A 27,536-nucleotide genomic window follows, 5' to 3' on the forward strand; every position below is an offset into this window, starting at 1 on the left:
TTTCTTCAAGGTCAAATTATTGTTTCAGTCAAACTAGAAGAGTGAGAGAGCAAGGACAGTGGGAGCCTTAACGGAATAATAGAAGTGAGGCAGTTTTACTAACAAGGTCTGGAGTGACCACGGGCACGGATAGCTTGAGTTAGGTCAGAACAAGATCATGAACTTGGAAGCCAAGGTATTAAAATAGTTGCAGTGGGGATACTAAAATCACTGTGAATTATTAACAAGAGCAGACTTGGAGAAGGGACATTGGCAGGTGCTAAATGTCCAAGGAATTGAAAATGTACCTCAGATATTGACACGGCTGTAATATTTGCAACACACGCATAAATGGCTGGGATAAAGACGGGTAGTGAGTGAAATGATTTGTAACTTCAGAGTCTTTTTCAGGGGAGAGAGAATGTTCTGAAATTGGCAATAGAAGGGAATAAATCACCTGGCCTTCTTGCAAGATCAAAGCTACAGGAGAAGTGAAGTCCTGAGGGGTGATCCAGGTCTTCGGTAAAAGTAGAAAGGAAAAGGGCATGGCATTTGCTGGTTATGATTGGTGCATTCCAGAGGACTCATGAGAAAGTTGTGGGGAATTGGGCAGTGGTAGGAGATGGATTTAATTTCTGGGTGCACACCTATGTGTAGATTAAATGATTGAATGAATGAATCAACAAGGAAGTACCTCCCTCTTCCACCTTCTCTAAGAATGAGCTCTGGCTTTTCCACAGATGTGACTTGCTAGTTTGACAGGTAAGGGAGCTGGAAGCACATTTATTCTATCCTCTCTCCAGACCAGCATCTCCACTCAGAATTTAACTGTTTCCCCTGCGGCAAGGAATAAGCTGTCTCCCAGATAATTACCACGTGTTAACACTGAAGCAGAACCCCCATTTCACTGCTGAATGCAATCATTGCTCCCAGTATCACTGTAATGATAGCCCCCTCCCTGGCCTTCTGCCTTTAAGCTTGGAGTTAGAATCTCAATTGCTATGGATAAAATTTAACATGGCACAAAATATCACAGAAGAGAAATGAGACCATAAAATGCACCTTTTGGTGGTGAATTATTGTAGCACTGGGCAGTATTTCCTTGGAGACAGGTCATTAACAGCCTGCTGCACCTGGGCTGTTGTTCTGCTGATTGTTGGCCTGTAGGCGGATGTGGGCAAGTTGTGCAAAGTTGAACTTTGAGACGTGCCTAGGGGGAGTTGTCTTGAGGCTACACATTTTGCAAACATCTATTGAGCGCACATCAGGCTCTGCACTGAGCACTGGGGCAGATCCAAAGATAAATGAGATGCAATTCCTTCTCTCACAGTCTAGCTGTGCAGACAGACTGCTCGAAGGGTTGTAATGGTGGCAGCAGTAATAATAATAAAAGTAAATAGCAATATCTATTATTCATTGAGCGCTTGCTAGATGCTAGGCGATGAGCTATGAGTTTCACATACCATGTGTCAACATATTATCCTAGCTTTGCAAGATTGGCTTGTAATAGATTCCATGGCCCTCCAGGAAGCCAGACACTTACTTTTGGAAGGGGATGCAAAAGATCCCTTACATCTCTTTACTTAAGGTGGCAGTTAGTCTAGTTATGGGAGAGAATGTTTGGGGAAAAAACCGTGTGACTGGTAGAAGAGGTAGAAGGAAGGGCTTGAGGACTCTGGAGAGGGTAAGTACAGATAAAGGAAGACTTGCATCCACAGGAGAAATATGTAACATTGCAGAAGAGTGAAAATAAATCACCTGTGAATTTATGGAGCCCACTTGAGGGACTACAGGGATTCTCAGAGCTGCATACTAGAGGGAATGTGCTAGAAGCAGCAGCAGCTGAGAGTGGTTTAAAAGAGGGAGACCTGCTTACAGAAATTAATTTTTGAATTTGTACCTTGTAGGGAAACAACTTTACTTTTTTCTTCATAGGCTGGGATGTTATCACTGCTCTAAAATGTCTTTAAGGATATGCAGATTATCATGGATATCCTCTTAAGATTATTAAATTGATTTGTATCCTCTGATGGTCATGTTAAAAATAACTAGTATATGTTAAGCGTTTACCATCCGTGAGGTACTTTTGAAAGCATGTCCTTACAAAGCCTCATTTAATTCTTACAATTACCTCTGCAGTATATAATAGTATAATATATACTATTATATATATTTTTTAAAAGTTGAAGGAACAGAAGCTAGGAGAAAAAGGTTTGATAGTTTTCTTAAAGTCCCTCTTTCTTCCACCCTGAATTGGAAGGACCCTTATGAAGGGTATCACCATGGCCCTGCATCACTCTGACCCTCTGTTTCCATCCTTACATCTCCTTCTCTGAATCTGACACCCCTGCCTCCCTCTTATAACAACCTTTGTAATTACAATGTGCCAACCTGGTAGTCCAGGATAAGCTCCGCTTCTTAAAATCCTTAACTTAATCACAAATGCAGAGTCCATTTGCCAGGTAAGGGAACATACACACAGGTTCCAGGGATTAGGAGATGGGCATTTTTAGGGGACCATCATTCTGCCTATTACAGTGTCAAAACTTGTAAATGGAACTAGATAATTTTTTTTTTTTTTTTTTTTTTTTACTAGCCAGATCACTGTGATTCACTCATTCATGCAGCAGCTATGAATTTAGTGACTTGGTAACTGTTGTATGTCAGGCATTCTTGGTGTTTGGGTCCTCCTGAAGGAATGGCCAGTAGAAGTTCTGCCTACGTTAATAAATATCCTTCTCTTCCTTCCCTCCAATTAGATTTTCTCCCTAGAGATCTTGACTAGTGATTTGAAGACAGACACTTAGAGTTTATAGAGCTGACATCTTGATGATAACTCCAAGAGAGAAGATTCGTAATGTCCTGTTCTTTGTTCTTTTTTTATTCCTGCCCTTCCAGAGGGTAACTCAGCACTATTTTCTACTGGAGGAGTTATGTAATTTCCTCCCTAGCAAAAGTGTTTTTTTCTTTTTTTTTTTTTTTTTTACTTAGCTAGAGTCAGTCTCCATCACTGTTGCCCAAAAGAGCATACCATATCCTCGGATTCTAACCAGTTTATCAATTACAAGAGCCTGATGTGTATATATATTTTTATGAAGAGTTATCTCAGATTTCAACATCATATACAACACTTTTAATCTTTTTTGTTCACTTAAAATGCATAAACAGCATGTGGCATTTTAATGTAAAATATACAAGTAAGCTAAAATAATCTCATTGTTTTTAACATCTTTATTGGAGAATAATTGCTTTACAGTGTTGTGTTACTTTCTGCTGTATAACAAAGTGAATTAGCTATATGCATACGTATACCCCCATATACCCTCCTTCTAGCATCTCCCTCCCACTCTCCTTATCCCACCCCTCTAGGTGGTCGCAAAGCACCGAGCTGATCTCCCCGTGCTATGCAGCTGCTTCCCACTAGCTATCTATTTTACATTTGGTAGTATATATAAGTCCATGCCACTCTCTCACTTTGTCCCAGCTTACCCTTCCCCTCCCCATGTCCTAAAGTCCATTCTCTATGTCTGTGTCTTTATTCCTGTCCTGCCCTTAGGTTCTTCAGAACGATTTTTTTTTTTAGATTCCATATATATGTGTTAGCATACGGTATTTGTTTTACTCTTTCTGACTTAACTTCACTCTGTATGACAGACTCTAGGTCCATCTACCTCACTAAAAATAGCTCAATTTTGTTTCTTTTTATGGCTGAGTATTATTCCATTGTATACATGTGCCACATCTTCTTTATCCATTCATCTGTGGATGGACACTTAGGTTGCTTCCATGTCCTGGCTATGGTAAATAGTGCTGCGATGAACATTGGGGTACATGACTTTTTTAATTATGGTTTTCTCAGGGTATATGCCCAGTAGTGGAATTGCTACATATGATAGTTCTATTTTTATTTTTTTAAGGAACCTTCATACTGTTCTCCATAGTGGCTGTATCAATTTACATTCCCACTAACAGTGCAAGAGGGTTCCCTTTTCTCCACACCCTCTCCAATATTTATTGTTTGTAGATTCTTTGATGATGGCCATTCTGACTGGTGTGAGGTGATACCTCATTGTAGTTTTTTTTTTAAAGAGATTGGAGTTTATTTATTTATTTATTTATTTTTGGCTGTGTTGGGTCTCCGTTTCTGTGCGAGGGCTTTCTCTAGTTGCAGCAAGCGGGGGCCACTCTTCATCGCAATGCGCCGGCCTCTCACTATCGTGGCCTCTCTTGTTGCGGAGCACAGGCTCCAGACGCGCAGGCTCAGTAGTTGTGGCTCACGGGCCTAGTTGCTCCGTGGCATGTGGGATCTTCCCAGACCAGGGCTCGAACCCATGTCCCCTGCATTGGCAGGCAGATTCTCAACCACTGCGCCACCAGGGAAGCCCCAATCTCATTCTTAATAATGATAATTACGTTTTTTAAAAAAGTAACCTTGGATATGTCAGACTTTTTCAGTAGTTTTTGCTTTAGCATTTAGTGATAAAATACATACTTAAAATAATAAACAGATAATTTTCTTAAATGTTGTAACTTAAGAAATTAGCATGAGGAAACAAAGTGTATGTATTAGTTATCTATTGGTGCATTAAAAACTACTACAAAACTTAGCAGCTTAAAGCAGCACATGGGTATCATCTCAGTGTCTGGATCAAGATTTCAGGCAGGGCTTAGCCGGACATCTGCCTCAGGATCTCTCACAGGGCAGCAGTGAAAGTGCTGACCAGGGATGTTATCCCATCTGAATACTCCACTGGGAAAGGGCCCACTTTCATGCTTGTTTGGTTCAGTTCCTTTCAAATTGTTGGACTGAGGGCCCCAGTTTCTTGCTGGCCATTGAATGGAGCTGCTTTCGGTTCCTTTCATGTAGGCACAGTTCATAACATGCAGCTTGATTCATCTCTTGCAGTCTTAGCATGAAAGTTGCATCCTATCAGTGTCGAGGTATTGAGTTGATTAGGAGCAAATTACTTAAGGGAAGGGGATCATACATATCTGTAAACACCAGGAGGCAGGTATCATTAGGGCCTATTTTAGAAGCTGTTTATACATAACTAGCTTGGCAGAACAGTGATTAGTGCCTTGTAATTCTCAGTGCCAAGTGTCCTTAACACACTCCCCTGGTTGTGTGCATTCTCTTTCCAGCCATGGACTGGACTTGAGTTACTCTTGTGTCTCTGAAACTTACCTAACCTTGACAAAGTAATTTACTATCTGGACTCACTGTCTTTAGCTATACAAACAAAGGGATTTGACTTGACTTGTTTTTCCTAACAGTATTAAATCTTCAGATCATTAGACTATCTAACTTATCTGTCTCATTCTCAGAATATCCACAATGTTAACTTCATCATCGCTTTCAAATCTTTGTCCACCTAGCTCCCTGTCAGTGAGGCCTACCTGTTTAAATTTCAGCGTGATCCTCTCCATGTGTTTATGTCTGTTCATGTTTCCATAGCACTTATCCTTTTAGTATATTATATAATTTACATGTACAAAATATTTATTGTATCTCTCCACCACTAGAATATAAGCTTCCCATAGACAGGGATTTGTGTCCGTTTTGTTTGCTAATATATCCCAAGTGCTTACATAGCAGCCTTTTAATAAAAAACTATTAAATTACATCTGTAAATTATTTTATAGAAAAAAAGAACACAAGGAGCTATATACTAAATTATAATTACTGGATACCTCTTTGTGAATAATTGATTTTTAAAATTTTGTTTTTAAACTTGTTTAAACTTTCTAAAAGCCTTATATAAGTATTCACTTAAAAAGTAACAAAACATATTTAAAAACTGCAAATCAAATAAATTAGAGGGTTTATGTTTTCATTGCATATGTGTCAGAATCTGAGTTGGAAATGTCCACCCTAAAAAGAAGAAATAAAGAATGAGTTTTGAGTTCATTAGCACTTCTAATTTTAGCTTGTCAGAATGAGCTATAGATAATATAGTCTAAAAAAACCAAACACTTAGACGGGTCATTATAGAATGCATCCTCTCATATTTGTAGATTTATACTTGAGGTTTAAAGAGAGACTAAAGTGAGGAGAAAAAAAAAACTTTTCATCTAAAATCTATATTGTCTAAAATTATCCAAATTCATTTATTTAAATTATCTAAATCAATTTTGAAAATTAAAATTTAGATATTCAGTATATGAAAGTATTGCTAAAGAACCGTTAAAAAATTTTTTTGACAGATTTTCCTATACAGATATATTCAATATTTATTAAACACCTGTCATTGGCAAGTTATTGTTCTGAAAGCTGATTGCTTAGGTTTCTTGGAGAAGGAGGAGCAGAGACAATCTCAGTGACCCCTGACCTTGTTTTAATATCGAGATGAGACACATATGGAAACAATACCCAGACATCCTCTAATAGAGGATCAAACTGTGCACAGTGGAAGGAGGGGAGGAAAGAGCACTTCCAACTGAGGGCATGGAAGCAAACTCCCCTCAAGTTTTGTCTTCTCTGTTCTGCTGCCTGGTCTAATCAAATTGGTATAAGTTTCTTGTTAACCTACGTAGCACCAGTTTTCACAAAAACTCTCAAAACTTCACAAAAACTTAGCTTATAAAACATCACCTGAAAGCTTCCCATTGCAGGTAGGTTAGTTTGCGACATAAAAAATATTCCAGATGAGTACAACCAGAAACAGTGGATCATATATAAAAATCATCCATTTAAAAATACTGGAGAGCTATATAATATAAGCAATGACTGACTAAGTGAACCAAAATTTTGGACAGAGTTACTTTTCCCTGGGTACATTTTCTAATGCTAGCTGTGGAGGAAGCAGGAAACTGGGTGTCCAGGACTTCATCAGCGAGAGCAGCTTCTTTAGGACAGAGAAAGGTGCAGAAAACTTGGCAGTGGCTCTGGGCTGCTATGACAGCATTCTAAGCTTGAGGAGCTAAAACACAAGGCTGATTTCCAATTCAAGACATTCTTCCCACCCTGGTAGGGGAGACCCTAGTGACCCTTTCAGTTTAAAGTCCTAGAAGGTTATGCTCCAGGATTAGGGACAGACCAGAGGTAGACAGAGTTTTACCAAAACTGCAGATCGGCTTCTACCAACTCAATCACCAATCAGATGAAGGTATCAGATCCTCTGTTCTGTCTGCCCAATGTTGGAAAGTATGGGTGCTCACTGTTGATTTTGTTATCTCCATCTCTGTCTATTTTTTTCTTACCTGATAGTTAACATTAGTTCAGAAAAATTAATAGGTTGACAATAGATAAGATCATGTGGCTAAAGATAAAAATAAAACTCGTGGACAAAATGACTCACAAGCAATCCAGTTATTGATGTTGACAAAGACTTTGCAAAACTATTATTACTGTGTTTAGAAATACAGAGAGAAGAGATCAGAGCTTTGTGAGAGAAATTGAATCTTAAAATAATAATAATATAGAAAATTTGGTACAGAAAAAGCAATAACTGAAATTAAGTATTGGTGGAAAAGTTTGATACTAGACCCATCAGAAGAAAGGAAAGTGAACTGAAGAAACATCCAAACTGTAATATAGAAAGGGGAAATAATAATAACTAAATACAAATAACAAATAAATACAACTAAACCCAAATAATGTAAGTGTATCTATCAAACATATTGTTTGGTGCAAGAAGCCAGACAAAAAGAATATATTCCATTGATATAAAGTTCAAAATGGACAAAATTAATTTTGGTGGTGAAAAAAGCCAGGCTACGTATTACTTTTGTCTGGGCGATGGGAGGTAGGTGACAATTGAAATGGGATGACAGGCAGACTTCTGAGGGACCTGTCATATTCTGTTTCTTTGTATGGATGCTCCTTACATAACTGTATTTATGAAAATATGTTTAGCTGTACACTTACGATTTATGCACCTTTCTATATATATGTATGTTATGCTTCAGTTAAAAAGTTCACTTTAAAAAATTAAATGCAGTATTGGATTTGAACTACAAAGCCTTCTGTGGGTGTTACTTTGATTTGGTGGATTCTATTTAACACATGAAGAATCTGAGAGCCACAGATGTTAAGTGACCTTATCAAGAGGGACAATAGCATTGATCCCATTAAGGGTCATTGACCCTCTGTGATACAGGTTTGAACCTGATTTTCCAGGACCTCAGACTTTTCCTTTTTAAGACGGCCTCCCACACTACCTATACCCTGTAGTCAAAGTGATAGAAAAGGAGCATCCAGGGAGAGAACAGTGGACCATTTGGGGTTAGCAGCTGGTGTCGGGGAAAAGAAAGTATACCTTCCACATTACCAGGGCTCACATTTTTTATACTAAATGGAACGTCAGCTTGAGTACTGAACTCTGCTCTATCTCCTTGATTGTTTTTAGCTTTGGCCTATAGCTTCACTAATAAGCCCTTGCATTTATATCAAGATTCATCACTAAAACATTCTTTAAAAATGAGTTAACTCATGTGATCCCCAAAACAACCTTCTAATATACATATTTTTAACTAATTGTTCCAGATTAAGGAATACAATATTTCTCATTTTCCTCTGCCCAAACCCTTCTTTACACCATCTATGGTGGAAGTGTTAGCAGTGGGAGGTGGGGAGATGAACCTGTCTGACTGAGAAATATAGATATATATTTTATAAAACATTTGAGTCAGAACAAAAGATTTGTTGGTTCATTCATTCATCAGTTTATTACAATAATGTATATAATGAGTGAATGGATTCCAGGTCCTGTTTAAATGAATAAGCGTAGTTTGAGTGTCCAGAAAGATCTAATCTAATGATAAAATGTATCAAATAAGGAGCTGGAAACCACTGTATGAAGTACTGCTTTGGAAATATGAGATAAGCAAGCCCATCTGTTCTGAGAATTGGAAGAAGGGTGAGAAGATATTTTTTTCAGCTTCATTCACTTTATTTTTCTCATATAAAACTATGTGGTGGCCACAGCTGTAGCCTGGGTCCTCTGCACGGAAACTCTGGTGTTGGTCTTTACCAGATGGTCAGTAAATTCCTGATAGGGGATCTGGTGAACACCATGTATTCCCAGAGATCAGCAGTGAGATAGTTGTAGGTCTTGGAAATGGCATCAAAAGTGGCCTTGGCGAAGTTGCCTAGGATGGCGGTGCAGCCCCTGGCAGAGGTGCAGCCGTCATCAATACCAGCCGTCAGCAGCAGCTTCTTGGGCACAGGGGCTGAGACGATGCCAGGGCCCCTGGGGCCAGGATGAGGTGCACCAGCACAGAGCCGCAGCGGCCAGTACCTTGCAAGGGAGGGCACGGGGATGATGGAGAGCTTGGCCAGAATGATGGCTGCATGGAAGGCAGTGGTTATTACCTCCGTGGAGCGCCTGACCTGGTCTGCTGGCCAGCACAGGTCTGCTTTTGCACAGGCATAATGGGAAGATTTTTTTAAAAGTCACAGAGGAGGTGACATTTGAGCTGAACCTGAAAAATGGGCAAGAGTCACCAGAGCAGAAGAGGAGAAAGGGATCCCAACCTGAATGGCTGTTTGAGTGTCATCCAGCATCAATGTAGTTCCAGGTACTTCCACAAGCTCCTGCCAATGCCATGTTCTTACCCTGCTGGGAACCAGAGAAGTCAGGGAATTTGGATGAAAATTTCTAATGGAATTTTGTTATCCTATGCAGAGAAGACCTAAAACAAACCATTATTAATATTAATAAGCTTTCTTTTGTTATCAATTTTGCTATTTAAGATCAAAGCTTTGCCATTAAACATAATTAAGGCTTGAGAAACATTTATTAAATAATATTCTTTGAACTTACATAATTCAAATGATGAACATAATAAACCACACCGTTAATAATACTGTCTTGTCTTCATTCTGCGTTTGTTTGCGGGAGACACGTTAGTAATGTGCCAGTGCACTTTATCACGGTGTGACTCATCTTGTCTGGGGCCACACTTTTTTCATCTTCTTATTTCTGATCCATGTTCAGTTGTTGGAGCTTGCTGTGGTTGTGTCCTTTAATGTACTTCTGTACAATCTACTACTTCTTCCTAATTCCCATCCCTCCTGCTCCACCTCCCTTCAACTGCTAAACTTATATCATCTTAAAGCTCAGTTCAAAAGCAACCTCTCAGGCCCTCCTCTCACCCCTAACCAGTCTCTTGTTCACTGTGGTCCTTCAGGACTTGTGCCTGAATGCCCTTGGAATGGAGAGATTCTCTAGCTCCCCCAGCGTCTGTGTGGATAGGCCCTTGACCCAGGAGAAACCTCCCTTGGACACACTTGTTGATGTATGATGCACGCACACACACAAACTCAGCTAATCAGAGATATTCCCTTGGGTTCTCAAATTGGAGGTTGATAGTAGTATCAGTTTCACCTCCTATAATCTTTCTCTAAAGCAGCTGGAAAGAATTAACGTAACCCTTGAAGAGAACAGTAAAAGAGATTCCTGCTCTTTTCCAAGACCCTGGATCCAGTTTTCTCTGAAGACATCCTCATCCCTGCCCTTTAATGTTAACCGGTGAATTCCTATTTTTCTCTCACTTTCTCTCTCTCTCTTTCTCTGTCTCTCCTTTTTAGTTAAGTTTTTGTCTCTTCTAATTTAAAAATTATTGACAAGTATAATACTCCATATTAATCATTTATTTTTCTTGCCACTGGACAGTAGAGTGAATGAAGACAATGTCTTGCTTTGTCTCTGTACCCCAACACTTGACAAGACACACTTGACATCTTAGGCACTCTATAAGTAATTGTCAAATAAGAGAATAGAGATCAAGCCTGTTTTGTAAGGAGATAGTTGCATAATGCAACATTGTGCCCATCGTAAAGAGTCCACATGACTGACATGTTTTAAATGTTACAAGAGATGGATTTTTTTAATTTAAATTTTATTTTATCAGTATATTAGAAGTATAGTTGATTTACAATGTTGTGTTAGTTTCAGGTTTACAGCAAAGTGATTCAGTTATACATATTTATTTTTTAAACACTTTTCCTAAAATTGATGAGACACCTGATAAATGTAATTTTAAAATAGTCAATAAAAGAGAGAAACACTTTCTCTTTAACTCAACCACTCTATCCAGGACCTTTTATGCACACACACACACACACACACACACAGTTTCCTTTATCTATATTTCTCCCGCCTTGATCACCCAGGCAAACTTGCCTTCAAGTTGTGCTCAAATATAAAGAACTTCTGTCAAGTATTTTATGATACAACCCCCTTTAAATAACACTAGACTTTCTTTTACCTAATCCCCCAAAGCATTTTGACTTTATCTCATTCTGTAGAAATTATTTATTTTCGTTTCTACTCCTTCCCTTCCTAGAGGTTAAGCTCTTAAAAGGATGCATATTTAATTTATCTTTGCATCTTCAGCCTCTAATATAATGACTGGCACCTAGTAAGTTATCAATGAGCATCTGAGGAGAAATCACTTTACAAAGAGTTCTTGCACAAGAACTCATTTGAACAGCACAGAAAACTGGAGGGGTCCATATTATTCTATCAGTTTTATAGATGACAAATACACTTGTAATAATAGGCCTCCTGTGCCTGTAATAAGAGGCCTACTTGTTTCTCTAGATCCCTAGTGCATCCTCATTACCTGGCACAATGTCTGGCATGTAAGAGGTGTCATGGAGGAGGTAATTTTCCTCTACGCTTCTAGGTTCTGACTGGTCTAAGAATTAAATTGACAAGAGGAAGATCAACAAGAGAAAATCAGTTAAAAATTTAGTAACATGTACATGGGAGAGACCCAGGAAAACTGAGTAAGTCCCAATGTGGCTGAAGCTCTCAGCTTACACACCATCTTTAGCTAAAGACGAGGATGTTGGGAGTAGTCGTTTTGAGACTTCAAAGGGGAGGAAGGCAATTCACGTGGAGATGGACAAGCAAATGTTTGGTAAACACATGTTTGCTGGGCCAGGCAGAGACAGTGGGACGCAAAGTGGACTCCCCAACCAGACCTACTCCATATTCTTTGCAGATATCTCTGGTGATAGATCTATTCTGGAAATAGGCCCTTCATCAAAATTCATTTAGTTAGGGGGAAGGTCAGAGTTTCTGCCTGAGTCTTTTGGGCCTTGTTTTTAACCTGAAATACTTCGCCCCATAGAGAGACATTTTGGGGTGGCACATTTTGCTCCCTACAGGGGTCTTTTTATAAATACAAAGTCAGGAGCCTTAGCTACTTTCAGTGGCAGTGCCTTCATCTAAAGTTAGATTTACTCAGCCTCAGTGCTCAGTCCCACCACACTGTCCTGCTGTCTCTCTCACTGGCCACATTGGGAGCAGTTTATGGGGAGAGGTAGTGACTTCATCAATTCTGCATCCCCCATGGTTCTTGCACACACCTTTGAGGTGACTATTTACCATGAGTCCAGAATTTTGTTGGGTGCTTTCATAGTTTGAGTTGTAATCATCATCATAATTCCGTGAAATGTATATTATATCCTCATTATACACAGAAGAAAATCAAGGCTTAGAAATCTAAGATAATTTAGTATGTGTAGGTCCTCACTCGTTTTTATTTTTTAACTGAATGGAAATGAAGTGAATTTAATTGTATATTATTATATAAAACATCTCGAACTCACTTTGCACTGAAAAATCTTAGAACAAATAAATAAACAAAAAGGTTAAGCAAGGTCTGTGTTCAACTGAGCAAAGCCTTTGTGAAAACCTAGCAAAATGATGACTTCCTTAGTAGGCTTTGCCAATTCCTATCAATACTCGACAGAGAGGAGTTTATGTAGCTACTTAAATACCAATTACTTAGAAATGGAAAACAAACAAGGGGAACAAGGCAAACACCCTGTTTAATTTACCAGAACACAGAGAAACCTTCACTACTCAAGGCAGAGACTGGAACAGTCACCCCAGGTCACACAGGGCTCCAGTGCAAATTGGCACACAGCCAGGGGAACGCGGAGACGCTGGGCAGGAAATCAGCTCCTGCCACTTCAGTTGTTTCTTTGCTTCTTCCTAGAGATGAAGCTTCCCTCCAAAACATGGGGCCATGTGCTGGATTTCTTCAACCTCCTGTACTCAAAGACAGGAGACAGACATTTTAGAGGAGTGGACCCCTGATACAGGACCATGCATCCTGCTATGTTCTCATAATTTAGAAGCAGTGCTAGTTTCATGGAGGTGAGGCATATGTAGGGCCCCGTGCTCAGGGGGATCCATGATGGGTTTAGTGTTTGGCTGTGGCTGTACTGAAATTGTTAAAGATTTTATCTCTGAACTTGTGTGTTTTATTAGTGAGGTCTAGTGGGATGTAGGGGGGGAAAGATAATTTTCTGTCTTCCCCTCTTAAGTTCCTGGCTGTGAACCCCTTTTAATGAAAGATAGATTAATAGGAGAAAAAAGAAAAAAACCCAGAAGTTTAATAACATGTATAATTCCTATATACATGGGAGAGACCTAGCAAAACTGAGAAACTGTGCAGAATGGCCCAAGCCATCACCTTAAATACCATCTCCAGCTAAAGACAAGAAGATGCTGAGAGAGGGAAGCCTGCTATGGAAGGTTACCAGGCAAAGCACAGTAAACAAGGGTAGGGTTGTTATGAGGAGTGAAGTCAGTTGTCTTCTCCACTGTAAGAATTTCTAGAGATTTAGTCATCCTCCTCTTCCTGTTACAGAGAGGGACACCCCCTGACAAATGGAGATTTCCCTTATAAATGATATTTTCCCTTACAAAAGGGTAACTTCTACTTGGTTTTCAGAGCTTCTCCTGTGTTTGCTCTTTCTTAAAAATAATCAGCTCAAGATAATCCTTACACCATAGAGCCATATTTGGGGGTGGCAAAATCTGCTCTCCTTCAGGGACAAGGGGCAAACTTCTTGCTACCCCTTTCTAGATAGTGCTCCCAGTGTCCTTCGAGCGCAGAATCCTGGTCCCATGGTGTGGTGGAGTTAAGCAAGACTCAGGGCAAGTACAAAGTAAGCATTTTACATCTATGATTAATTGGGGTGGTGACAGCTCCAAGAAGCCACACTTTTCATTCAAACCCAAACTTGCAGAAAGAAACAGTGATGTTCTAAGAAAACTGAGTGACTAAGAAAACTGAGTGACTTTCTTCTTCATGTGACTTCCCTGTGTCAGCCAACCACCTAAGCTGAAATGATGACTTAGAAGGAAAGGGCAACCCATAGTTCTTTTCCTTTTCGTTTTTTTTCTCACTGATCAGTAAACCACAGGTACAGAGTTTCAGTAGAATGTGTGCATATCAAATCCAATAAAACCAGCTGAGTTTATTTTGTGCAACGATTACTTTGTCCTGCTGAGAATGAAATACATGGGCATGTACGAGCTATAAAATATAAGTTGTGTAATTTAATGCTTCCACATGTGAGTTAAATACTCTTATATTTGCATTTAAAACTAATTTCACAATATAAAGGTAAACATACAATTCATTTAAAATTTTTTTTTTTTTTTACTTAGAGTGGCATTGACTAGCAAGTGCAAAATCACCATGACAAGTCAAGAAAGTGACCATGGAAGAAATTTTAAAACTTTATAACTGAGTATCTTTAACAAAATTGTTTCCCTGCTTTTTGAACAAGGGACCCTGCAGTTTCATTTTTTCCTGGATTTCTCAATAATGTAGTCATCTCTGTTTAAACAAGTTAAGTAGGTAGTAATTCTTCCCAAAATTGTTAACAATCCAAATGGAGAATAATTAAGTGAACAGATCATTTTAGTACACTGCGGTGAGTTCAGTGATAATTTTACAGAGAAAACTACAAGAGCACAAATTTTAACTAAGGAGTCATGCAGATTTCCTGATACAGATGGTTCCAGGTCTGAGTCTTGAGTCCTAAATTATTTATAGAATTTTAGGATTTATCCAGGTAAAAAGTTGTAGTGTTGGGAAGAGGTACGTGGAAAAAACATCCCGTGTAAATGAACCTAAGGCATTAACAAAACATAGTGAGGAGGAGAAAAGGAAAGATATTTATAGGACACCATAGTAACAAATATAATCTTTATTCTTGGTCACATCATCTGCTAACATCAGTGAAGGTGCTATTTCCTTCTCTACACCTTTCAGTTGGTGGTACTGCTGTCAAGGAAGATTCCTGATGTTCAGTTGTTCGTTGTATCAGCATCTGTTCATGCTCTTCCTCCTGTCCCCTTGGCACTATTTCTGATTCCAGCTGCAGCTGAGGACTGTTTAAAAAAAAAAAAAAAATTCAGTCAAGTAAATCTGAAGATCTACTTGGCTTTATTCAACAATCCATGAATAGTTCAGGCAGCATCACATCTCCCAACTAGAAGGGCAGTCAGAGGGGTTGTGCGAAATAGAAGGTTTTACATGAAGAAGGGTGGGACAAGGGAGCTATTAGCAAAATTAAAGAAGGGGTAATTTTCTGCCAAGACATCATTTTGTGGGGGAGGGAAGGGCAAGGGTTTTTTCATGCTGATTGCCTCTTCTTCCTCTGGGGGCGTGGAGAGAGCCCACTGTGACAGTTTACCTCCTTGATGCTGACCAGAAAATCCCAAACTGGTTGATTAAGATTACATTTCTGACGAAGATCAAAACTGTAAGTAAGTCAGGTATTAAATCTAGGTATGGTATCATGGACTTTAGCACAAGTGATGTCATTTTGGGCCTGCGGTTTTTCTCTTTAAAAGGACACAGTTCCTTGTAGGCATGGCCTCACTTGATGCTGCCTGCTTCTGGCTTCTTAGTCTGTTGGCACTGCAGTAACAAAATGGCATAGACTGTGTGGTTTATAAACAACAGACCTTTATTTCTCACAGTCATGGCGCCTGGGAAGCCCAAGTTCAAGGCGCCAGCAGATTAGGTATCTGGTATAAAGACCCACTTTCTGGTTCATAGATGGCTGTCTTCTCACTGCGTCCTCACCTGGCAGAAGGGTCGGGGGAACCCTTTGGGGTCTCTTTTATAAGGGTACTCTGTGCTGTGATCTAATCACTTCCCAAAGACCTCACCTCCAAACACTATCACATTGGGCATTAGGATTTAACAGGTAAACAGGTAAATTTGGGGGCTCACAAACATTCACTCCATAGCAAGGCTTCACTTATCCTAAGCATTTTCCCTTGCCACAGAATCCTCTGATGCCATGGATGCAATGGGATTTTGGACAACCTGGATCTATGCCTAGCATGGAAATATGTGGCAGATAACATCATCAGAGCAACCCTAAATCAGTGAGGATGGATAAATGCTCCTCACTCCTGTCCTCGGGGTGAGAGATTCTGTACAATCCTCAGGAGGTCCCTGTGGGAAAGAGCCCCCATGCACCTTGGCGGCAACCTTCCTAACACCCCCAAATTGATTTTCCTTCCTTCCCCCTGCCACTCTCCCAGGGCTGTCTTTCCTGCTTCTTGAAGTCTTCCAATAAAACTGTCTGTTCACTTGTCCCTATTTTAGGTTCTCCTTTGGAAAAATCCAAATTTTGAACACTTCTTATTTATTATCCTTCTTAAATTAATTCTCAAAGATTTTTATATGTTAACAGGTATAATGTTAACTGAAAGTCATCATTTTCATGTTTCCTATTTCTCTGATACAGCTCTGCATAGTTTTATTGGTAATGGGCATTCTTGTTTGTTCCTGAATTTAATATAAATATTTACATTCTTTCATTATGAATAATGATGTTTGCTACAGATTTCTGACAGATTCTTTAATAGGGAGCACATTTAAATTTTATCAAAAACTTTCTCATTTTTTTCTTTTTCCGTTAATCATTTTCATCCTTCGTTCCATAATATGTTCTTGCCATATGGCTCCACAGGCTTCACACGTTCTCCATTTAGTCCAGCTTGGCTTTGGCTCTACATGGAGCCACCCAGACCCTTCCTGCATGCATCCCTCATGGTTTACCCTGGAAGTGCACGTGTGCTCACAACACCTGCACCCACAGATCTCTATTTGCTTATGGCTTTGATTCATGTTCTCTCATCTCAGGCTATCACCAAACAGCAGAAACAATTTAGATAATAGTTCCAAATGTGAAGCTATTCTGCTCTAGGGCCACAGTGGCTACCTCTGTTCTCTGACACTATATTGTCTATGCTTTGACCTTCTGGCGTCTCTCTAAATCTTAGCGTGAAGTTGGCTTCCTCACCCTTACTTGACCAGGGATGGACTTGCCTGTTTCCTCATCCTTACAGGCTAAGACTCTTTGTTCCCCATCTTTTGTGTACCCCTGCTTTTCAAACAACCTTATAACACAATCTCTATTTTTGATTGTGGAGAACGTCCTCAGCATTCTACAAGCCCCCTACACCAAAAGCCTTAGAATGATCCTTAACTCTTCCTTTGTTCTTCATATCTGACACTACCATTTGTTAGCAATTCTACTTAAAAAATCTATCATAGACATAGTCTTCGTTCTTTATTCTCACCCGACCTGACTAGTCCAGGCCCTGATCATCGCTCGCTCAGAGAGAAGAGACACCGCACATTTCTTCTATACCCACACTATCTTCTCCCAGTGGTTTCCCCACAGTTCCCTGTATTGCCCAACCTCACCTTTGCTCAAACATTTCCATTCACTCTCCAAGGTCAACTGGATAAATTCCAAACCACTCCCCTTGGCATAAGAGATTCCTTATGGATCTTTCTATATACCCAGCCACAAATTTTGCCACTTTTATTACGTATTAGAACATGTGAAGCATTTGAGTATGAGATGGTTTGACATGTCATTCGAAGTTGTAACTAGTCAGTAAAATCATGACATAGACGTCGTGATCCTATAGCCCATCTTCAATTATCCTGTTAAAGTGTCTTAATAGGAAATGATTACAGAATTCCAGATGTCCATTGAACACTCCAGAGTTAAGTAAGTCATAAAAATGTATGTGAAATACCTGCCATTTTTTTTGTTTCCTTCTTTGTCATTTTTTACCTTTCCATTTGGACACTTTGAATTATGTAAAATAATTCACAACATTCTCCCCACCATATCAATCAAGCAAATCATTTGGCGTTTACAATTAGTTTAAGCTCCTAATTACTTTTTTCTTTAAAATGTGAGAGAAAGTCATATCTTCTTTTGTCTGTGTTTTCCTATACCAATGGTTGTCCCTTTAACTATGCATTAGAATTATTTGTGAGCTTCTGTGGTTAGAACACAGTTCTAACCAGCAGACTAAATTTAATCAGATTCTCTGGTGTAAGATCTGGACATTCTGAAATATGTATTTTTTTAAAAAATATGTATTTTTTAAATTCAAATTTGTAATCCTGGTTTAAAAAAAAATACTGGCTATGCTTTCTGTCTGTTTTCTCTTTTGGAAAATGGCTGCACCATATGTACCTACTATTTGGTGACATCATTAGCTGTCTAACATACCTGTGATGGAAAAAGCTTCTGAGCATCTAACATGCTGCTTGTTATTATTCTAATTATTTGTTCTGACTCTCCCTTGACTGGCTGATTTAAGAAACATTAAAAATTCTAAGATATGCCAGGAGAAATCATTTTAACATTTTTATATCAGATTGTCCTCAGTTTCCCCCTTTTCCCTATGAATCTTATAAATACAAATAGAATGTCAAGTGCTCTGCAGAAGAAAATAAAGCCATTGAGATTTTATTGGTGGAATTTAGCAAACAGCATTCCTCATATTTCTTCAGCCTAATTCTTGGTTACCAAATGAAACCACTAACACCATTTCTGCATGGGATGTTGGGGGCCTTGGGGTTCTGTTAGATTCACTGTTTTGGAATTAAGACAAGGTATAAAAGCAAGTGAGTGGCTATTATTTTATAGTCTAATGGCTGACAGAAGCCTCTGAAAAAAATCCATGTTCAACTAAGCACCCATACTTTCATCTCTGCTTCACTCTGTTTTGGATGTATAAAATACATCCCAGGAAGAAATAAGCCTTGTTAAAATAGTATATGGTGAGAAGTCTGTTTACCTAGTTTCCTTCATCCCGCATCAAAGCTCATCTGAGATAGGCAGATAATATAGACACAGACTAGATATCAATCTATAACAGCACTTGAGGTAGAGTTTTTCACTTCCAGATTTTATAAGAATAATAGAATGCACAATAAAGAATGGCTGAACATTTACTATGGAATACAAGGTATGCACATTTTCATTAAATGTTAACATCATCATAAATGTGTTCAATAAATAAGAAACAATAAAGAATGTGTTTATAAAGTAAACTTTCAAATGGTGTTTAAGTAACTTCTAAATGAAAAAAAAGAATTAAGAAAACAAAATTTCAAAATCTTTTTCCTTCACATTCTGCAATTTCTCCTTTACCTCTAATGCTGGTCTACCCAGGAAAGTCATTTACTTTTCCCGGGAGCATATCTTCCATCACTTCTTCTACACTTGTTCAAGTCTGAGTAACTAAGGAGGGTGGCAAGGCTTATTTCTCCTGGGATTTATTATTCTTAATAAACTATGCAAATTTTCATGTGCTCACTCTCTTTATTAATGAGACATTCCTCCCTCTTCCTGTCACAAGCTCAATAAGAGTGACCTTGCACCACTCAGCCCACTACTCTTTAGTGGCATTTTTAATTAATCCCTTCATCAGTAAAATAAAGGGAAATCGTTTAATGATCTCTACAGCACCTTCTAATTCAGAGGCTCTATGATTTTGTTGTTGTGTGCGTTCTAGATTTAAAAGGATAATAGGATACAGAAGTAAAAACAAAATTAAACAAGAAATTCTTTGAAAGACATGCATGTACCAAGAAGTTAGGAACTAAGATAAAAAAAAGAGCACTGATTTTAACCAGAAGATATCTCTAAAACATAATACTTTGTTTAAATTATCTTTCTATACTCAGCCAAAAGAAAAGACATCCACTCTTACATGTTGTGTGTAATGTTTTCAAGCTCTCGTTCTGTGTTCTCCAGTGTCCCTCAATTTACTACATGCATTTATTAAGAGACATGAATTAATACTTGTAAAGTATCTAGAAGCATGTGACACAAAATATTATTACTAGAAAGGATCAAGAGAAATTTGGTCCCCCCTTACAGTTTTTATACCACTGGACTGAAAGACTTCTACGGTGTCTTGATTCTACACATTTAGGGATCCTGAAGTGCTAGGAGTTGGCATGCTTAAGTGCAAGCTGTGTCCTGAGAGTTCCAGAAGTCACAATTAGAAAGAGAGTTGTGTGCTGGGGAAATTTCAGTATCGTCAAAATCCTCTTCTGTTCCATTAAGGTTATGAGGATCCAGACTGGAAGAAACAGTCAAGAAACAGGCTTTTTTTTTCTTCCAAGTGTTAATATTGCAAACGTGGTAACTCATTTCAGAATTGTTTTCTTCCATTATAAAATCCTACAGCTACTTAGATAAAATGCTAGGGTTGAACACTGCCATGCCCTGATCTGGTTGTCCTCCTCCTCCACGGTTTTTCTTTTCCAGCCCCACTCCCTGGCCTGGCTGCTGAGAACTTGTGCATTCCCAGCTTTACTCTTTACTGCTACACCAGGCTCCTAGCAATAGTCATCCCTAATAGACCTCACAATGCACCCACATTGAAAATATCTATTTCTCATTAATAGATTAAGCAAAAGCTGCTAAATAATGATGATAGTAATAATTTTATAGACGGTCTAAATACAAATAAATTTTGAGTCGGGTTAGAAGGCAGGGGAAAATCCAATTTTCCAATCTGCACTGCCAAGAAGAGAAACTGCTGCCTGGTGGAATTCAATACAGGTCTGTATGTTTAGCTGAGTAAATGAGCCCTGCTTGCTATAACTAAAAAGAATACAAATGCAGGACATAAGCATGGACTCAGGGCACTTCATTTATCATCAGTGTCTCTGTGCCTTTGTGCTTCTTGTCTTCGTAGCTTAACTGAATCATTGCTCTACTACGATTGCATAGAAATATTAACTATGCATTTTCTTAATTTTGAATGATTTAAAATATATATTTTTGCACTCCCTTACTTTAAAAATCCCTTTATTAACTCTCCATTTCTTGTATGATAAAGAGTTTCCTCTGTATTATGACATGGTGCACACAGTCTGTGTCTTTTACTTTATCTCTTCCATGTCCCCATCACATTCAGTGCTCCCATCCCACTGAAGGCTTTCCTGAATATAGTAGGCTTTTCATTGTGGGTGACTTGAGGGGTACAAAGAAAATTAAGCAATATCCATCTTTAATCATCTCAAAGGTAGTTCTGGTTGATGGGGATGGTAAATGGACAACACTTGGAAAAATATTGACTCAGAGGGTAAAATATAAATGACTTATATTCTTCTCTAACTCATCCTACTTCTTCCCTCCTTCTGAATGCTCCAATTTTTTGTCCATATTGTAAGCAGAGATGACGAGATGCAAACTCCTGTTTACATTTGCACGGATCCAATCCAGATGCAGTTGCATCTGTCAAGTCCTATCTTTGAGTGCCCAGCGTTCACACATGTTATTTCTTTTAAGTTTCACATTTCCTCTGGAGGGTAAGCAATCTTACAACCACTTTACAAATGAGGAAATTGAGCCTTGGAGAGAGTGAGTAAATTTTCCCAAGTCATATGTTACAGATATGGGTCATTTGAGAGTTCACACCCAGAGTGTCTGACACCAGATATTACTAAATATCTCTCCATGTAATTGCACTGCAGTTTGGAAAATGTTTCTGCCACCATGGCAGTGCATGTTGCTTCATGGATTATGTAAATAAAGTGTTATGTTTAATTTCTTGAGAACAATGTAAAACCCTTATGATTCACTAGTTTTTATAAATCGCAGATAAAACATATACAGTTAAAAAAATCCTACAAAGGCTTATACAAAAGAAATGGAGTCAGTTTTAGTAAGTTCTTGTCCCAAATCTTATACCAAATAGCTCTGTGACCTTAATCAGCTGTGACACTAATATCTCTGGGTATCTGTTTCTATATCAGGAGAAATGCTGACATATTCGAGAAAGTTTTTTTGGTCACATTTGCATTCATTTATTGCACGATATTCCACACATACCACGCATTCTGGCCTAATGGATCAATCTCTTTTTTATGACTTTCATGCCTAGCCTAGAATTTTTTGTTAATATATGAGAATACAAATCAATTAATCAATTTTAATTCTTCTCTATAAATGTTGAATCATTTGAGACTGATATTAATTAAAAACTTGTATCTGTTTTATTACTAACAAGTCTGGATTAGAGAATAAGATTTATATCTAAGACCAAAATATGCTTCCTTCAGCCCTCCCTAAATCTACATCTTTAGGCCAGTTCATGGTAAATACGTGTCTGCAACATATTTATCCATTCAATAATTCTTCAGAAAATATTTCTTTATTGTCTGCTATGTGCCTGCAACTATTTAGATGCATCTTATACAACAAAGAACAAGGGAGACAAAATCCCATGCTGTCATAAACTTTTATTCTTGAGGATATTGGCCTAACCATCTGACGAGCCTACAGTATTATTTCTAGAAGGAGGTGCAAATTCTGATCCCATCATGCTTAATATATGGAAGCAGGTTCAGAGTATACGGAAAGAAAGCGTGCCCTTTGTGAAGTTCTGCTGCTTTGAGGGAAATTCAAAAGAGGCTGGGCCATTCATCCTTACTTAATAGAAAAACATGGCTCAATGAATGCCTGTCTTTCACTCTCACAAGCAAAGAAATTCAGGAGTGTCTTATGATATAATCCCTAAAGAAGGAAAAGTGTTAGAAGAAGGTATTATAGCTGCCTTTGAAATAAGTTTCAGAGGAAGAAACTGCTTCATCCATTACAGTTCCCCAAATATTTGTTATTTAAACCCACTGAGCTTATCAAATAAGCTCCTGGTCAACCAGAAAGTTCCTCTGGAGGAGAAGACCAGTAGTTTGTTGGGCAAAGTTCAGCTTTTGTTCCCAGAGGACTCTGAAATTGTCAGAACACAGCACTGATGAAATTAATGTCATGGCCACACTATCCCTTAGGCTAAGCATTTGCTCTCTATCCTCTTTTCAACCCATTGAGTACCCACTGAGTGAAGCAGTAGCATTTAATTTAGTCATCATCTAATTTATCAAATGTCACAGACCCAATTTATATATTCTAATGAGATTATTAAAAAACCCTTAACCAATAAATTAGAAAGCTTATATGAAGTGGAGAGTTTTGAAAACAAAAATATTATAAAGTTAAAACATTCTGATTCAAGAAGTAATATAAAGCCTCGATAGTATGATAACCATTGAAGTGAGCTGAATGAGCAGTTAAAAGCCTTCCCTGTAGAAAACTACAGTCATGCGTGGTTTCATCAGAAAAACCAAACTTTTAAGAATAATTCTAAGTGCATATAAATATTTCCAGAAAATAGAAAAATGAGAACATTCTTCATCCAATTTTATAAGTGCTATACTTTATCTTTATACCAAAACCCTTAAGAACCAGACAAAAATGAAAATTTACAGGCCAAAGTTACTCATTAACTTAGAAGTAAAAGTCCAAAACAAATGTTGGCCAGCCAGTCTATGTATCCATCTATCTATTAATCTATAGATTTAATTAAAATTTAGGTTTATCCTGGAATCCAAGTTTGATTTAGCATTAGAAGAATCTATGATGGGAATTCCCTGGAGGTCCAGTGGTTAGGACTCCACGCTTCCACTGTAGGGGGCATGGGTTCAATCCCTGGTCAGGGAACTAAGATCCCGCGAGCTGCGAGGCATGGCCAAAAAACAGAAAAAAGAAAGAAAAATCTATGAATACAGTTTACCACATATTCATATTAATAATAAAAAACAATTTTATCTCAATAGGTACAGAAAAAGCATTTAATAATGTTCAACATCCATTAATATTAAAAATAATTACTAAATTGAGAATAAAGGAATAATTAATAAACTGATTTTATGTGTCAACTTGGCTAGGCAACTGTGCCTAGATGTTTGGTTAAACACCAGTCTAGATGTTGCTGTGAAGGAATTTTTAAGACATGATTAACATCTGTATCAGTAGTCTTTGAGTAAAGCAGATTATCCTCCATGTTGTGGGTAGGCCTCATCCAATCAGTTGAAGTTCTTAAGAGAATAAGACTGAGATTTTTCCACAGAGAAAAGAATTCTACCTGTAGACTGCCAGACTGCCTTTGGATTTGAACCACAACGTAAAGTTTTCCCTAGGTCTCCAATCTGCTGACTTGCCCTGCAGAGGCCCCCAGTCATGTGAGCCAAAAAAAACCAAAACCAAAAAGCTAACAACAACAAAAACCTCTCTCTCTGTGTCTCTTTCTCTCTCTATCTATGTCTACACTTGTTTTAGTGTATAGATATTGATATATAGCATAATATACATAGAATTTAGTGTGTATATGTTTATTATTTCTTCTGTGTCTCTGGAGAACCCTGACTAATACAAAAAGCAATTTTTCAAATCTTATCTTTAAAAAAGTCAGTAAGTCATCATATTTAAATGTGAAACGTTAAAGTCTTTCCATTAGGCTGAAGGAATAACACCAGGTTGTGTGCTCTGACCACTGACATTTAACACAATGTAGAAGATCCTGGCTGCCTGGTAAAGCATGAATAAATGAATGGATGGCATCAGAATTTATCAGAAAGAAATTTAGGACAGATCATGTGAATTTTTTTATACAGATTTTTCCAGCCTACATATTTATTATTAATGAGTTTGACAAGACTGATAGATGATTAAAAATTGAATATGTTTCCACATACCAGCAATAATTAGAAAACAAATTCTAAAAACTAAAATTTCATTTAAAAAATCAAGTACTCAGGAATGAAAGACAGTTAAGACCGACACAGGGAAAATTCTAATAATCAATTGATTGTCATAAAAGAAAACCCAAATAAAGGATAAATAAACCAAGTTTTTTAATTGGTTGTTACAATTGTTAAAGTGTATTTTCTCCTGATATAAAAATATCAGTTTTCTCTTGATTAAAATATTATCAAAGTTTTCAAGAATCAGACAAGTTGATTAGAAGTCTCCTATGACTACCCTGTTTATATAGTTCAGACCCCTCCACCAGACCATCTGGAGCCCACATACTAATCTATAATTTTGTAGCTCTCTTTACCCTCTAGTATTCCTTATAATATACCTTATTTCTTATTATTACTGCTGTGGCCTATTCTTCCCCACACATGTTAGAATGTAAGCTCCACAAGCATGGGAAGTTTTGTCTTTTCTTTTGCATGATGTAGGTCATGTGCGTATAATAGCTGCTGTCACATAGTAGGTGATTTGTAAATATTTTTTGTTATAAATGATGTTCAAAACCAATGTAGCAATATAATTGGAAAAGAATAGCAAAGACACTATTGAATAAAAATTAGAAAGATGTCGTCAAGACTTATGAAATTAAATTAATTAGGACAGTAAAGTTTTGCATAAGTAGAAATAAACAGACTACTGGAAGATAAAGGAGAACCTATACATAGATTCAACTCATGCATGTTTGTGCTCCTGCTGTCATCATAGAGAAATGAGGGAAAGGACAGTCTTTGCAATGAATGGAACTGTAACAGCACTTATCCTGTACCATCTGTGTATCAAAAATACTATAATTGTCCTGAAAAGAAAAGCTACTGGATTAGATAGTATATTTTTTTAAATGAGAAAGGACTAGTTTCATGAATATATAAATTATTCCTTCAAATCAATAGGAAGAAAGACAGAAAAACCAATAGAAGAGTGGGCAAAGATCTTTAGGAGATACTTGATCAAAAAAAAGTCCAAATATATAATCGATAATAAACAAGCTCCATTATTAATCAGAAAACTCTAAATGGAATCATAATAGACAACTATATTCTAAGCAAATTGGCAAAATTTAGCAGTCGTATACTACCATGTATTGGTGAGAATGTGTAGTGACAGAAACTCCCATATAATGCTGATACGAATGTAATTTCGTACAATCACTTTAGAAAAAAATTTGGCATTATCTAGTAAGTCCAAAGCTTTTCATAGCCTGTGACTAATTGTTTCCACTTTTAGATACCCAGTAGGACTGGTGCCCACATGCACCAGCACATGTAGAAGCATTATAGGTGATAACCTCAACCTGGAGACAACCCAAATATCCATCACCAGTAGAAAAGATAAACCAGTGTTGATTCATGCAGTAGAATATCACACAGTCATATAAAAGGACAAAGTGCTGTTAAATGAAAGAATATGCACAAATCTTACAAACATAAGGTTGAGTAAAAGAAGCAAGATTTAAAAGAACACATATTTTATTCCATTTATATAAAGTTAAAAAAGAATAAAAGCCAAATTATATATAACATTTATATTTATCTTATATATCTTATATATAAATTTAGTTTTTATTCATATATATGTATATAATTAGTGCCCAGATTTAATGAATACTTCTCTGTGTGTGTATATATGTATATATATTTTATAAATAGTATTTAATTTTAAGTATTTATATCAATATTGATAGAGATATACATGTAGCTATTACGGGGGGGGGAGAAAGAAGAGACACACAGAGAGATGATTCCGGGCAGTAGCAACGTACTTCTCCATTTGCGTGGTGGTTACATAGTGTTCAGTTTATAATGACTCATTCAATTGCACAACTTTTGTTTTTATCTTTTCTGTGTGTATGTTATATTTTTAAATAAAACAAAATGAGAAAAATTAAAAGATGCTTAAATTTACTACTTAGGGAAATTAAATGTGATATCACAGAGAATAAAGTCATACCCTGACAGTAATAAAATACACTTTTTTAAACTCACGCTATACGAACAATATTGGAAACAATGGAGTGACAGAAACCCTTATGTGTCTAACTACTGGAAACTTTTGGCAGTTAGACGTACATTGGGTTTGCCTTTTGGAAACTATACAGTTAGACGTACATTGGGTTTCCCTTTTATGACGTCTACTCAGGCGGAATTGTGGGGGGATGGAATTAAATGGAGAATCTAGGGTTTTTTGACTCACACTGCTTCATGTCCAAACTTAACATCTTAATACCTTGCTGTTCCAAGCATAATACTATTCCCCTTAATGTTATTTTTTATTAAAAATATTGAGGTTTGACTAGACATAGAATCAGAAGTATATATAGCATTACCTAGAGATAGGCGTCTAAGTGTGGAGTTGCATATGTATGCTCAATCATTCATCAGATATTAACCAGCTTGTGCTTTTGGTCAGTCAGTCTGATGAGTGGCTGAGGATATAAACTGAACCAGATACCATTCCTCGTGTAGAAGACCTTAGAGTCTTAGAGAAGAGCTTAGAGCTTAGGGAAAAAAAACAAAGATACACCGAAAGTTTGAAACTATGCCTGAAGGTGGACAGAATTCTGGATCTTGATGTTCATACGTCCAGCAACGTGATCTGTATATCTGTGGGGAGTTAAATGACAATATATAGTTGACCGTACAGAGGTGTAAAGTACTGGTCGTGTCAGATTATGTGAGTAGTTAACAATTCCTGGCATACAGGAACGTACGAGAGAACTGCAGAAAATTACAAATTTAGATTAGATTTTGTTAATAACTGAAACTCTTTTTCCTTTATGTAAATGTGAATTATCAAATCTTAAGAATGTTCTTACCTAATCATCAATCCCTTCATCTATTATATGCATTTATAGACATATTTG

This window comes from Eubalaena glacialis, chromosome 17, assembly GCF_028564815.1.
Source record: "Eubalaena glacialis isolate mEubGla1 chromosome 17, mEubGla1.1.hap2.+ XY, whole genome shotgun sequence".
NCBI classification, from domain to species: Eukaryota; Metazoa; Chordata; class Mammalia; order Artiodactyla; family Balaenidae; genus Eubalaena; species Eubalaena glacialis.